Source organism: Numida meleagris, chromosome 2 (assembly GCF_002078875.1).
Source record: "Numida meleagris isolate 19003 breed g44 Domestic line chromosome 2, NumMel1.0, whole genome shotgun sequence".
Taxonomy (NCBI): domain Eukaryota; kingdom Metazoa; phylum Chordata; class Aves; order Galliformes; family Numididae; genus Numida; species Numida meleagris.
The window spans coordinates 19,006,273-19,018,639 of record NC_034410.1 but is presented as its reverse complement, the minus strand read 5'-3'; the positions used below and the strand labels follow the sequence as shown (position 1 = coordinate 19,018,639).

At 38.6% G+C, this 12,367-nt stretch overlaps 1 long non-coding RNA gene across 1 annotated transcript; it reads left to right on the top strand.

Annotated features, from left to right (window-relative positions):
* On the top strand, positions 5,331–9,110 carry LOC110395143. Its single transcript, XR_002436188.1, has 5 exons — positions 5,331–5,346; positions 6,179–6,203; positions 6,505–6,562; positions 6,749–7,080; positions 8,869–9,110. It is a non-coding gene; the product is annotated as an uncharacterized LOC110395143 (long non-coding RNA).

Genomic DNA, 12,367 nt, shown 5'->3' with positions numbered 1-12,367 from the left:
GATATCGAAGGACATATTTAGACTGTATGACTTTTCCCTTTCTAGTACATCTGCATGACTATACCTCATCAGATATGGTGAAAACACCCACCACCGAAAACTACAGATTATTTAAAGCAGAGAGATAAAAATGCAGGAAATAAAAAGTAAATTCTATAATTAATGTCCTTTGAGTACTTTGTAAAGCCCTGAGATAAAAACACATAAGAAAAAATTCCTAAATTGATATAGTAAATCCAATAATCCCATCTCTCCTGTGATGAAAAAAGAGTCACAGTTATTCTCGGTAGGAAACAGGAAACAAATGAGAACTTTGGATAAAAATGGAAGGAGAAAAACACCACCTGTTTCCCATTATGATGACTAAAGATTAAATTGTTTCCTGATTTGTGCTACAGAAATCTGGGAATAAACAGTTACACTTGTCTTTTTGGATGAACAAACAGTGAAAGTGCTTTTCCTGTTCAATACTTAAAAACAATTCAGGCTGCAGAGTCTTACAGTAAATATGTCCATGTCAGAGAGCCCCATAAATTAAAATTATCTTCCCAAAAGAAGAAATGCATGATAGAAATGACTTATTTTTTTCTTTTAAATTTATTTGCAAGTTTTATGGTCTGTACCCATAAAAACTGTGAGCTCATAGCAGAAGTGTCTTGGAGACCAAACTCAGCACAGCCTGTGCTCCTGGGAAGAATCACGGCTGGTATCACTTCCGTGCTGGAAGCAAGAAGGGCTTGATAATCAGGCTGCTCTGCATGCCAAGCACCAGCGTTATCATAAGAAAATTGTTTGATATAGATTTTTCATGTACAACTATTTTGTAGTTGAATTCAACATCACATCTGAACAAGAAATGGATATAATCATGGGCTAGGTATAATATATGTTGCTGATCCCCCCTGCAAGAAACTGAGAAGCTGTGAAGGCTCATTCCTGACTCAGAAAAGGGAAAGAGAGAAAGCACCCTGGTGAAAACAGCAGTGAAAATGGGTGAGGACAGAATGAGCTACTGCAGCAGTTCCATACCTACCTAAGGGACTGGGAAGAAGGCCACAGCCCTGACCAGAGCTGCTCATGTTAAGTAGGTACTGTCATCATTACTTATTGTTTGCAGCGTGGAATGGCATTGCCACATCAAGGACAGCTCATTCAGTCTACCAAGAACAGCCACTGGGACAGGGACCTGTGTGTCTGGAACACCCCAACTCCTCTACACCTCTCCTTTGAACTGTTTATTGTTTGAACTGACACATTACTGCACACCTCATCCATAGCTCAGACACAAAAGAATATTGCACAAGAGAGTTGCACTTAGTTAAACTACAAAGGACAGAGTCACTCCTTCCAGTGCATTATCTCACTGTCCAAGTCAGATGTCTGTCTGTTTCTCTTCAAAAAGACCTGTATATGCTAATCCACTCTCAGTTCAGTGCTTGGGACAGGAAAAAATACTGCTTCTTATGAATTTCTCAGTTAAAATTAACTTCATTGTGGGGAAGAGAAGACACACTGCCCCTGCTGTTAAACATAAGCATTTATACTGGAGTGTGTGTGTGTGTGTGTGTGTGTGCGCATAACTACTCACCTTGCTTTTATAAATAATTCTTGATTTTCCTTACCAGTTTTTGAAGGATACAATGTCTCCTCTAGAAGTAAACTGATCAGTTTGTGACAGGAAAATAGCGCTCAGCAATGGAAATACAGACCTCGTAATCTTCTTGCAGCCAAAGGAGAAGTTTTATTTTGCAACTGTGGCTGCAGAAAAGGTAAAATAATATGGTGTTCAAAATACCAGAGTAAAAATAGGGAGACGCATGGAATTGCAACTCAGTTGTTGTCTCAAAGCTACAATGGCAGCTTTCTGAGAATTAATCTTACTGGCTTTCCATGCTAGTTTGGCTTTACATCTTTTGGAACATTTTCTTATATCTAAGACTACCGCTGCATATAGATTAAACTGTTGACAGAATGGTAAATTTCAGAACAGAAAATTGGGGTAGCATTGCAGGACATGGATGGTTTTATCTCTAAAACAATGTGAAGGAAGGAGCTGTGCCAAATAGTGAACACTGATGAAGAAAGGCATGACACGCTACTGTAAATACAGAAGGAATGGTGACCCAGAAACAGCAGCAGGTAGTCTGTTTGTGACTCATAGGAAATTACGTTACTGTATTACTGTACAACAGCTAAAAATATTTGGGATTTTTAAGAACTGATATCCCTTCACAAACAATTGTTATTACAAATTTTAAATAAGGCATTTTAACAGCTCACCCTTGTTCTCGACTTCTCCACTTAGAACAAATTTTTATAGGGAGGAAAAAATTTAGCTTTTCAAGACTTTTTATATTGTATTAAAGACAATCATAATGCTCCTTTCTGAAAAACAGGAAGTTAACTGAGACATACTGCAGCTGCTTATTCGTGACTGCTTTAACATAAGAAAAAAACATGCCCACAAAAGAAGAGTACAGAAGATGGAGTACAAAAATATTACTGCATATAATCACTACAGCTACTCCTGACAAATCTGTTATACCATCCAGCATCTTAAATCTTTGCTTCAACTTCCCTTACAACAATGCTGTAGAGATGTTGTCTTGATTCACTCAAGCAGATTCCTTTTAAACAGGTGGATCATTTCAACATTAGGAAAGAGAAGAAATATGACAGGGAAGAAAAAAAAGAAACACGAGGAAGAAGATGGTAATAAGAGCAGTAATTTCACTTTCCCAGTTACATTCATCTGAGAGCAGTGGAGACAGATGCACTCATGACTTGCAAGAGAAAGACACACAATGGCATCACAGTGAATCACAAGTCTTTGGAGATAGTAAATACAGCACCCAGGATGCCAGGATGATGAAATTCAGCTCTCTCCTTCTTGGTATCTTTCAAACAGCAGACCATAAAATGAGTAATGAAACAATTCACCTTGTTATTTTTTTCATCAATTATGCATGCAATAATTTTAATTAATTCTTTTTTTATTCTGCTACCTGTTTGCTTACAATTATTGTCAGGAAGTATCAGTGAGACTATTATCTTTGCTGATCTGTATAAACTGCTGTATATAACAGGCTGAATCAATGATACCAATTTCTAACATGTAAATTCATTCATTACAATTATTAAAAAATAATTAAATCATCCTTTTGCACATTTTAAACAGAAGGTAAACAGAAGTAAAATGTAACCTCTTAAGTGTTTTTTTTCTGACTCACCTACTTGGACAAAGCATGAAAACTTAATACAGGTGGTAAACTGCTTATTAAGATACTTTTATAATCTTTACAACAAATTTACAAATAAACCTAGCATATCTTAAGAAGAAACAAGCAAACGTTTTGTGGAAATGGCTTTAGGCCATTTTCAACAGTCACAAAAAGAAAAATTGTGGACACATTTTCACACAAGCTTTCCCTCAGTTTTCAAAATAATAATTTGCAATGACAACATAATCTCTTTCATGCACACACTCAACTACCTAAGATACCTGAAGGGAATGGAATTCATTCCACAGAACCTAAATATCTAAAGTGCAGTCATCTGCTAGTAGCTAAACTACTCACTCAAGATCCTCACTGTGACCAATACAGATAAAGAAAAAGGTACATCGGGGTGCAATTATGAAATCTACTTTAAAGAATGATGAGAGCCTCTCAGTAACAGAGAGAAAACCTAAACCAGTTATTTCAAATGTAACTGCTATGGTTGCATTCAGATGCTTTAATGTCTTGTTGAAGATTCTAATCTTTTTTACTTTAAGATATATTGGAGTAAATAGAAAACAATGTTTAAATATGCATAAAATTTATATTGTCATGGTAAATTCCTTACCCAATATAATTGTAACACTCTGCCTTAGCTGTTTGCCCAGGTAGATTTAATAACCCAGATACATCCACAGTGCCGATCAGTGGGTTGGAAACATAAACAAACGAAAAATTCACATATATTTGAATTGACTAATGACAGTGCTATGACATATTCAATGACACTATAAGGAATCAATGCAGACAAATGATATCCATGGAGACTGTGATTAAAAGCTTGGTACTGGCATTTTTATTGTAATTTTTTTCTTTTATTAGTTATTCCTGTCCCAAACCTCAGTAATGCTCTAGGGCTTGAGATGAAAAAGAGATACAAGAAAATTGAGTGACTACTGGTGAACACAGTAACTAGCTCTTTTGCCAGAGTTTTATGGAATTGTTTTTAAAAAGATGGCTTGGCTGCTTTGAAAACTAGAGCAGCAGGAATGGGAAACTGGAGATGCTGCAAATGCAGATGATGTGAGAAAAACTGAGTTCCTCAGAATCCAAATCTTAATTGTTATCTTATGCAATACCTGGTATGGCACATGCTGATCTTTGTATGTTGACTACCTCTAATATCAAGTCATGAAATAACTCAAGGCTACTTCACAGAACATCCATTAAAACCAGTCTTAACAGAGCTTTTTTTTTTTTTTTTCCTTTGAAAAACATCACTTTTGGAAACAAAACAAATCCAAACATTTCTGTTGATTTATTTTCCATACTAATTCAGCATGGAAACGGAGAACATAGCAGTTTTTAATATAATGTTAAGAAAATTGACAGAAGTTCATAGGAAAGTACAAATCATTGACCCTACAAAAGAAAGTCTCTACAAGAAAATATGCCTAAATCTAATACTTAGTACAGTGAACCTTTTATAAGGTTAAATTGTGCTGAACATCAGAAATGAGGGGTCTGCTGCTTCTATCTGCACGTATATAGCTGAGGACAACAAACCATTTACAAAAGTCTCATCCAGTCCAAACCCAAGTACTTCTCAAAAGTGTTTCTCTTCCTTATTTGCATAGGCAGGCATCAAACAACAGCACTTTGGCTGTACTCTGCTTATATGTTCTCCATTCAATTCCTTTAGTCTTCATAATCTTAATGCTAGATTAGAAGATTGTTATTTTTGGTCAACAAGTAGATAAACTCTCATGAGAAATTTTCTATTTTTACTTCAGCTAAATCTGGACAGAAATTATTTTTAATTTATGTAGCCTCACTGTACAGTATCATAGCTTTAGCTATAGATAATTCATAAAAAAAACAGCCATCAAGGAGTGTAACTTTAGCACATAGAAAGAACCTTGATTTGATATGTGCCTTGAAGACTGCCACTGGCTGCCCACAGAGGCTATGAAGTCTCCAGGCTGGGAGATACTCAAAGCTCAGGTGAACATAGTCCAGCCCATGATTCCATACATGTTAGGAGAAAATTCTTTATGCAGAAGCGGATGGTGAGGCACTGGCACTGCTGCCCAGAGCTGTGGGTGCCCCATCTCTGAAGGTGCTCAAGGTGGGTTTGGCTGGGGCTCTGGGCAGCCTGAGCTGGTGGGGGCAGCCATGCCCATGGCATGGGGTGGAACTGGGTGGGATTCAAGGTCCTTACAACCCATGCAATTTGGTGATATAATTCCAAGATAAAAGAAGCGTGCTTGGCTCTACGGGTGGGCAGATGGCAGCCATGCGAGCAGAGCAAGAGGGAGAAAGCCTGGGCTAGGGCAGGACCCGGCGAGCAGCCGAGCTCGTGGCGGGGCCGCGCTACCGGCTTCGCGCCCGAGATGGCGGCCGGCGCTGAGCGCCATGTTCCTCGGCAGCCGGCGGCGACACCTAGCGAGCGAGCGACAGGCTGCGGCCGGGGAGCGAACCCAGCCTGGGCTCTCAGCTTTGTTTTAGCTGCAGTAAACGCTGACAGAAGCGTCGAGGATATATGTGGCGTGACAGCGGACTTCCTTCTCTGCAGGGGACTGGATTGAGCTGTCCGGAACTCTCTGCCCAGTCGGGCTGCAGAGCGAGGGGCTGCGGCAGGGCGGGCGCGGGGTGCTCTCAGCGCGGGCTGCTCTCAGCGCAGGCTGCGTGGGGCCTTGAGCCTCGAGGCACGTAGATGAACTGCAGGGAGACAAGATGAAAAGGGAGCTGATTCCGATTTCATAATAAATTCTTTAGCTGGTGAATGAGACAATGTGCTAGTTGTCTCTCCAGCTGGAGTGATCTTTTACTAGTCTAATGAGGGTTATAGGATTTTTTTTTTCTTCTCATAGCTCTTATGTTTGGCTTTCAAATAAAGTAAATGTAGTAAAATGTTAATTGTTTTCTTCTGTTTTTCTTTTTTTTTCTTCCCTTGCAAGCCCTGTGGGATCACCAATATTCCAGGTAGGCATCTGCGCACTATGTGACACATCAAAAACCATTTGCTCTGCTTCTTCCTCAGCGATAAAGGGATAATAATGTGTGCTTATCTCACAGAAGCATGTTAGACTTTGGTTAATTGCTTTTCAATCTTAAAACTAAAAAGTCCACACAAATGTCAAGCATATTAACTTATTAGTGGCATAGAACTGACAGGAATTCTCATGGCTCAATTTCAGAATCTTGTTTACACTCCAAATTTCTTCCCCTTGAGAATATTTAATGGCCACTTCTATTTCCAACTTTATTTTTTTGTTGCTGTCAGGATGAAGTATCTCACTTTATCACCATTCTTCCAGTAATTGTCCATTTACTGTCTTTCGGTAAGTGCTCATTTTGTTGCTTTCACATTTTCCCAGACTTTCATTAGGTGCATTTGTTTGCTAATTTTCAAAAAAAGTGAAATGGAGTCGCATTTAGAGACAATACAACATTGACACGTCAGATATCATCAGTATAGTTGCTTACAGTATTTCTCTCCTTTTTTCCTGTTTTTCCTTCAAACACAGAAGGAAGCAATGGAAGACTTCAGTTACCTATGAACAGACTTGTATGAACTATAACAGCACGTATATAAGATTTCAGAAATAACTGTTTTTGAAGCAAAAACTCAGAAGATTAATCCTAAGAACACAAGTCCTTGTCAGAATATGCTGAGGAACGTTACTGTAATAGTGACCGTGTAAGAAAAAAACAACCTTGAAGTTGCTGTTTGCTCTAGTGCATAATCTATTCCTGAACAGATCTTCAGTGCCAAAGGAATATAAAGTGACAAATACCATGTCAGTCTGTTAAACAATCTCTGTGTTTCCTGAGCACTACAAAACAGACTTTCTCAGAGGTAAAGTGAATTTCTATGAGGTAAATACAGTAATAGGAGTATTGGGAAATACATATGATACTTCGTAGAAGAGTAAATGTGGGATTTTTTGTATTAGAAAATCATGCCTCACACTCTGCTAGAATTTTAAGGGCCTGGTACATGCATGGAGAGCATAGTGCATGTGGTATTGTAGATCACCTAGAAGAAAGCTAATTATGATTTTTAGCAGTGACCCAAATTTGTACATGTTTGTCGAAATTAGAACTTGACTGTGAAGACCTAAAGATTTGTCTACTGCTAAGATAACAAAATGGGAACTAAAAACACTGCTACGTCTGTAGGAAAAATAAAAATATAAAAAAGCATGTGCAGCAGTAGTTTTTAATTAGGAAAACATTTCTGACGGTCTACTGAAAAGCGTTTGGTCAGTCCCCTGTAACATTCAAAGAGCATGTAAGAGTAGTAGGAAAAATGCAGCTATCGTGTAGGGCTGTGACTAAAGAATATGTAGGATCTAGAAGATGTACAGGAAAAGGTTATAAAAGTAATCAGTTCTGTGATTGGGTTACAGTGCACACTGAGGTTAAATGCACTAGGAGTTTTCAGTAATAAGACACAGTGATCAAGGGCAAAATATTATGGAAGTATATACAATCATAAGCACTTTAATTGCCATGGGATTGTGTGGTGATAAAAATAGATTTACCATGTCTCTGGAGGATGAGTCTACAAGGATCTGTTGAATATAATTATCCACATGTGACCTCTGGCTTTCGAGGGCTATCAGATATGCTTTCCCCTCTTGCATGTGTCTGCTGATTTGTTTCCTTCAAAGGCTTTTTTTTAATGTCTAAAATACTCAATCAACTTTCATTTGTCTGCCACTGAGGAATTATGAAAGCTTAAAGCAATGTTTAATTTTGCCTTGGAAAGGAAAATGTATCTTCTTACAAGAACTAACAATATGTATTCTACTGAAAAAAAATACATTTCAAGTTCTATGCTTGTTTATTTAAAGGTTTTCCTGTATTTGAAGCACAAACCTAAAATGTGATCTCTTTATTTGTATACAATCATTCATGGAGCTCAGAACATGAGATGGGTGTTTTGAAAGATGCTGGGTTTTTAACTTTATTATATTCATAAGATACTGCTTTTTTATTGATTCAGGTGATTAACACATACGTAGGGCTATGACAAATTATTGTATTAAAATAAATATTTGTATAGCACCAGCAATGCATACATTGCAAGGCCAGAAAACACTGCTGTAACTACCTGCTTTAATCAGAGCCCAGAGATAGAAAAGTTTAACTGAATGAATTCTCGTCAAGCCATTCTTGCACCACAGCTCTTAATTATTTTATAAAGAGATTACATATTTTCCAACAACTATCAAGCAATAGAAACAAATATTTAATGCTCTCTTAACTTTTCCTTAGTAGTGTCAGCTTTGTTTCAGAAAGATGCAGTCTTGTTTCCTGCAAAATTTCCTTTCTGGGCCCTTTATTGCTTCTCACTTACCTTAATAACATCCTTTAATCTTTGTCTTTGGGACTAAATAATGAATATTCAACACTATTTTGACTTTTGAATGATGCTTGAAATACAGAGCAGCATAGTTTATTTCTCCTTCAAATCTAAGAATACTTTGAATTCCCACTGCTTAATCTGTAAAAGCAAAGTATTGAGCAACAAATAATGTTTTCCTGCGTAGCAGCCTTCATGGCAGCCATTTAGACATCTCACCAGTTATTCAGATATGTGCCTTTTGACAGTTGATCTGCTGATTTTTTTCCTTTCCAGTTTTCTGCTGTTCTGCCATCTCTGCTGTTTGTCAGGCTTCATAGGAGAAAGCCAGCTGTCCTGTTAAATTACCAGTCTTTTCAAGAGGAAATCAACCTCAGCTTTCTTTTAACTGACAGATAAACCTACACTGCCTGAAGTAATAAAAAAATCCCACCTGTACTCAGTGTCTGGCTTCATGACTACAAATGCTCTCATACTGGCGTGGGGATGAGAAATACCTAAAATTTGTCTGTATCATCATAAATATTGTCAGCTCAGTGCTTCTGTTTGTTTCTTTGTTTTCCCAGTAACTGCAGTTGCAGGGCAGTAAGCACCTGAAGAAATGGTTTCTTCCTCTTAGTGAATTATATAGAATCATAGAATCATAGAATGTCTTAGGTTGTAGGAGATAAAAGTCATCTAGTTCCAACCCTCCTTCCATGGGCAGGGTTGCCTACCACTAGATCAGGCTGCCCAGGATCCCATCCAACCTGGCCTTGAATGCTTCCAGAGATTAGGCGTGCACAACCTCTCTGGGCAGCCTGTTCCAGTGCCCCACCACCGTCTAAGTAAAAAATTTCTTCCTAACATCTAACCCCGATCTCCCCTCTTTTAGTTTAAAGCCATTGCCCCTTGTCCTGTCACTTCTAGACTGTGTAAAAAGTCCTCAAGTATAAAAAGCTCCCCTCAGGTACTGCAGAAGACCACCATGAGGTCTCCCTGGAGCCTTCTCTTCTCCAAGCTAAAGGAACCCAACTTCCTCAACCTTTTCTCATAGGAGAGATGCTCCAGCCCTTTGATCATCTTCATGGCCCTGCTCTGGACCTGCTTCAGCAGCTCTGCATCCCTCCTGTACTGAGGGCCTCAGGCCTGGATGCAGTACTCCAGATGGGGCCTTACAAGGGCAGAGTAGAGGACAGTCACCTTCCTCTCCCTGCTGGCCACCCAGGATACTGTTGGCCTTCTGGGCTGCAAGAGCACACTGCTGGCTCATGTCCAGCTTTTTGTCTGTCACGATCCCCCAGCTCTTTCTCTGCAGGGATGCTTTCAATGAGTTCTTCTCCCAGTCTGTACTTGACTGAGGTGTAAACCTTGCATTTGGCCTTGTTAAACCTTGTTAGATTCTCATGTGCCCACTTTGGATGGTGTCCTTCCCTTCTATTGTGTCAACTGCACTGCTCAGCTTAGTGTCAGCAGCAAACTTGCTGAGGGTACACTCACCAGCCTGTAGTTCCCTGGGTCTTTCTTTCTCCCTTTCTTGAATATAGGAGTGATGTTTCCCTTTTTCCAGTCACCCAGGAATTTGCTTGACAGCCACAGTTTTTCAGATATGTTGGAGGGTGGTTTGGCAGCCACATCAGCCAGTCAACCGATCAGGACCCTGGGATGCTTGTCATCAAGCCCCATAGACTTGTACACATTCAGCCTCATGAGGTGGTCTTGCACGTGCTCCTCTCTTACACTGGGACAAATTTTGCTCCCTTGGCTCTCGCTTAAAAGTTCAGGGACTTGAGAAGTGTGAGAGCCTAACTGGCCATGAAGACTGTGGGAAAGAACTTGTTAAGTACCTCAGCCTTCTCCATGTCTGAGGAGGTCACCTCTCCCTTTTGATTTATCAGCACATTCATCATGTGCTGCATGTCATGCAGTGACTGGCAGGAATGGAGCCTTATATAAATATGATGGATGAAGTGTATTGAATGAATTCAAGTTCAATAATTTGTGAGTATCTAGCCGGTGTATTTATCTGTCTTTCCTGGGGAAAATGTATCAGGGAATTGAGACATCTGTTGTGATGGATTTTGTATGACAAATGTCAATCCCAACCAGTGAGTTATTTTCTATATTTAAATTGGCTTTAGAATGGCATAAATTGTACTTATACAAGCCCTTTTGTCAGTGAAATTCATCACAGTCTTATAAATTCAGCAGAGATTTCAGTAATTCTATCATCTGGGCATGTCCTACAACATTTTATTAAAAAAAACAAACTTGTGGCTAAATAGCTATGGCAACAAATACCTATAATGTTATATTTGACAGATGAGTAACTTGTGAACAAAGAAATATTTTCAAATTACACTGTTTAAAGCACTCATTATTTAGTCATGCATTTATATTTTCCTTAGAAGTTGTTTTGATAGTAAACATCAGTCCAGTGCTTGGCATTGAATCTGTTAAGAAAGTAATTTCAAATTATTGCCAGCCTTAAGCAATCATTACACAGAATTATCACTGCATTATTTTCTGTGTTCAGTAATTTTGCTCTTTTGTCTTCGCTTTATGTTTATAGTAGAAAAATAGTGAGCAACTAAAAGTGTCACCTTTTCAAGCAAAAAAATACAAAGTCAGTTCTCTCAGCTGTGGTGAATCAGAGGAAGATACAATTAATGTGGAGCTCTGAAGAATAAATTTCTGTCATGATCAGTAGTTTTTGCTGTTGAAAAAGACACATTGAAGTCTGAGCAGGGTTGTCAGAACAGTGTTGTGTTATTGCACAGGGAATACGAGGGAAGTTGCAAATAAGGGAAATTTTAACAGTCTGCTAGTTTTCATTTTCTACTGGTCTGGATTTTTATGGCAATAGTGAAAACCATGCTGCAGAAAAATTAACAGTAGAATTGCAGTGAGTTTGCAATCATGAATATTCATTGGCTCAGTTAGCAAATTAAAAAGGAAATCTCGGTATGTTTTAGTAATACTGTTGCAGCTGTCTTCCATATTTGTACAATAGTATATAATCAAACTCTAAATGAATTCTTTGTCTGGATGATGAATTTTTATTATGCTGTTCTCATCCTTAATGTTTCACATATCATCCTTTGTGAAACATCATTTAAGGGCTCCATTCTCCATTGAGTGGATTCTTTATTAAACTGACTGCTTATGAAGATGTTTTACATTTAGTTTAAGATTCTTGGTCATGGGTTATACTATCGTGGATGAGTTCCCAATTTGTGTTACAGCCAAGGCCAGAAATGCACACTTCAAAACTCATATTTCATGTGAATATTTAAAGTAAATGTAATGAGAGACTGTCACTGTCTTCTCCAATTTCCTACCTGTAGGTGAGGCCAGGATTCCACACTGAGCTTCTGCAGAACTCTGAAGGTTATAGCCACCGTAAGAGGACCATCAAAATTAAAAGCATGAATGACCATTTTTTGATGAACCTTTAAAAATTACATCAGTGATTACTCCAGTGTGCCCCTATCAAACAACAGAGTATTTTAATTTTATATGATGAACACGAATACCACTAAGGGAAAGATAGGCCAATGTCTTTACACAGGCAAAGATTATGCTTTTAGGCAGGTGAATGGAGATTGGCTCCATTGATGTATTCACTCAGTTTCACCACCCTAAAGTAGATAGGTATTACCTAATACTGCCAGCATTTCCACCTATTCTAGCATGTAGCATTTACTGTCACGAAGGCCCATAGCTCACCCTGTGTCTGTGAACTGAATGTATGGCGCTTGTCAGTTCTGCTAGTAAACAGTGTCTGGAATTCATG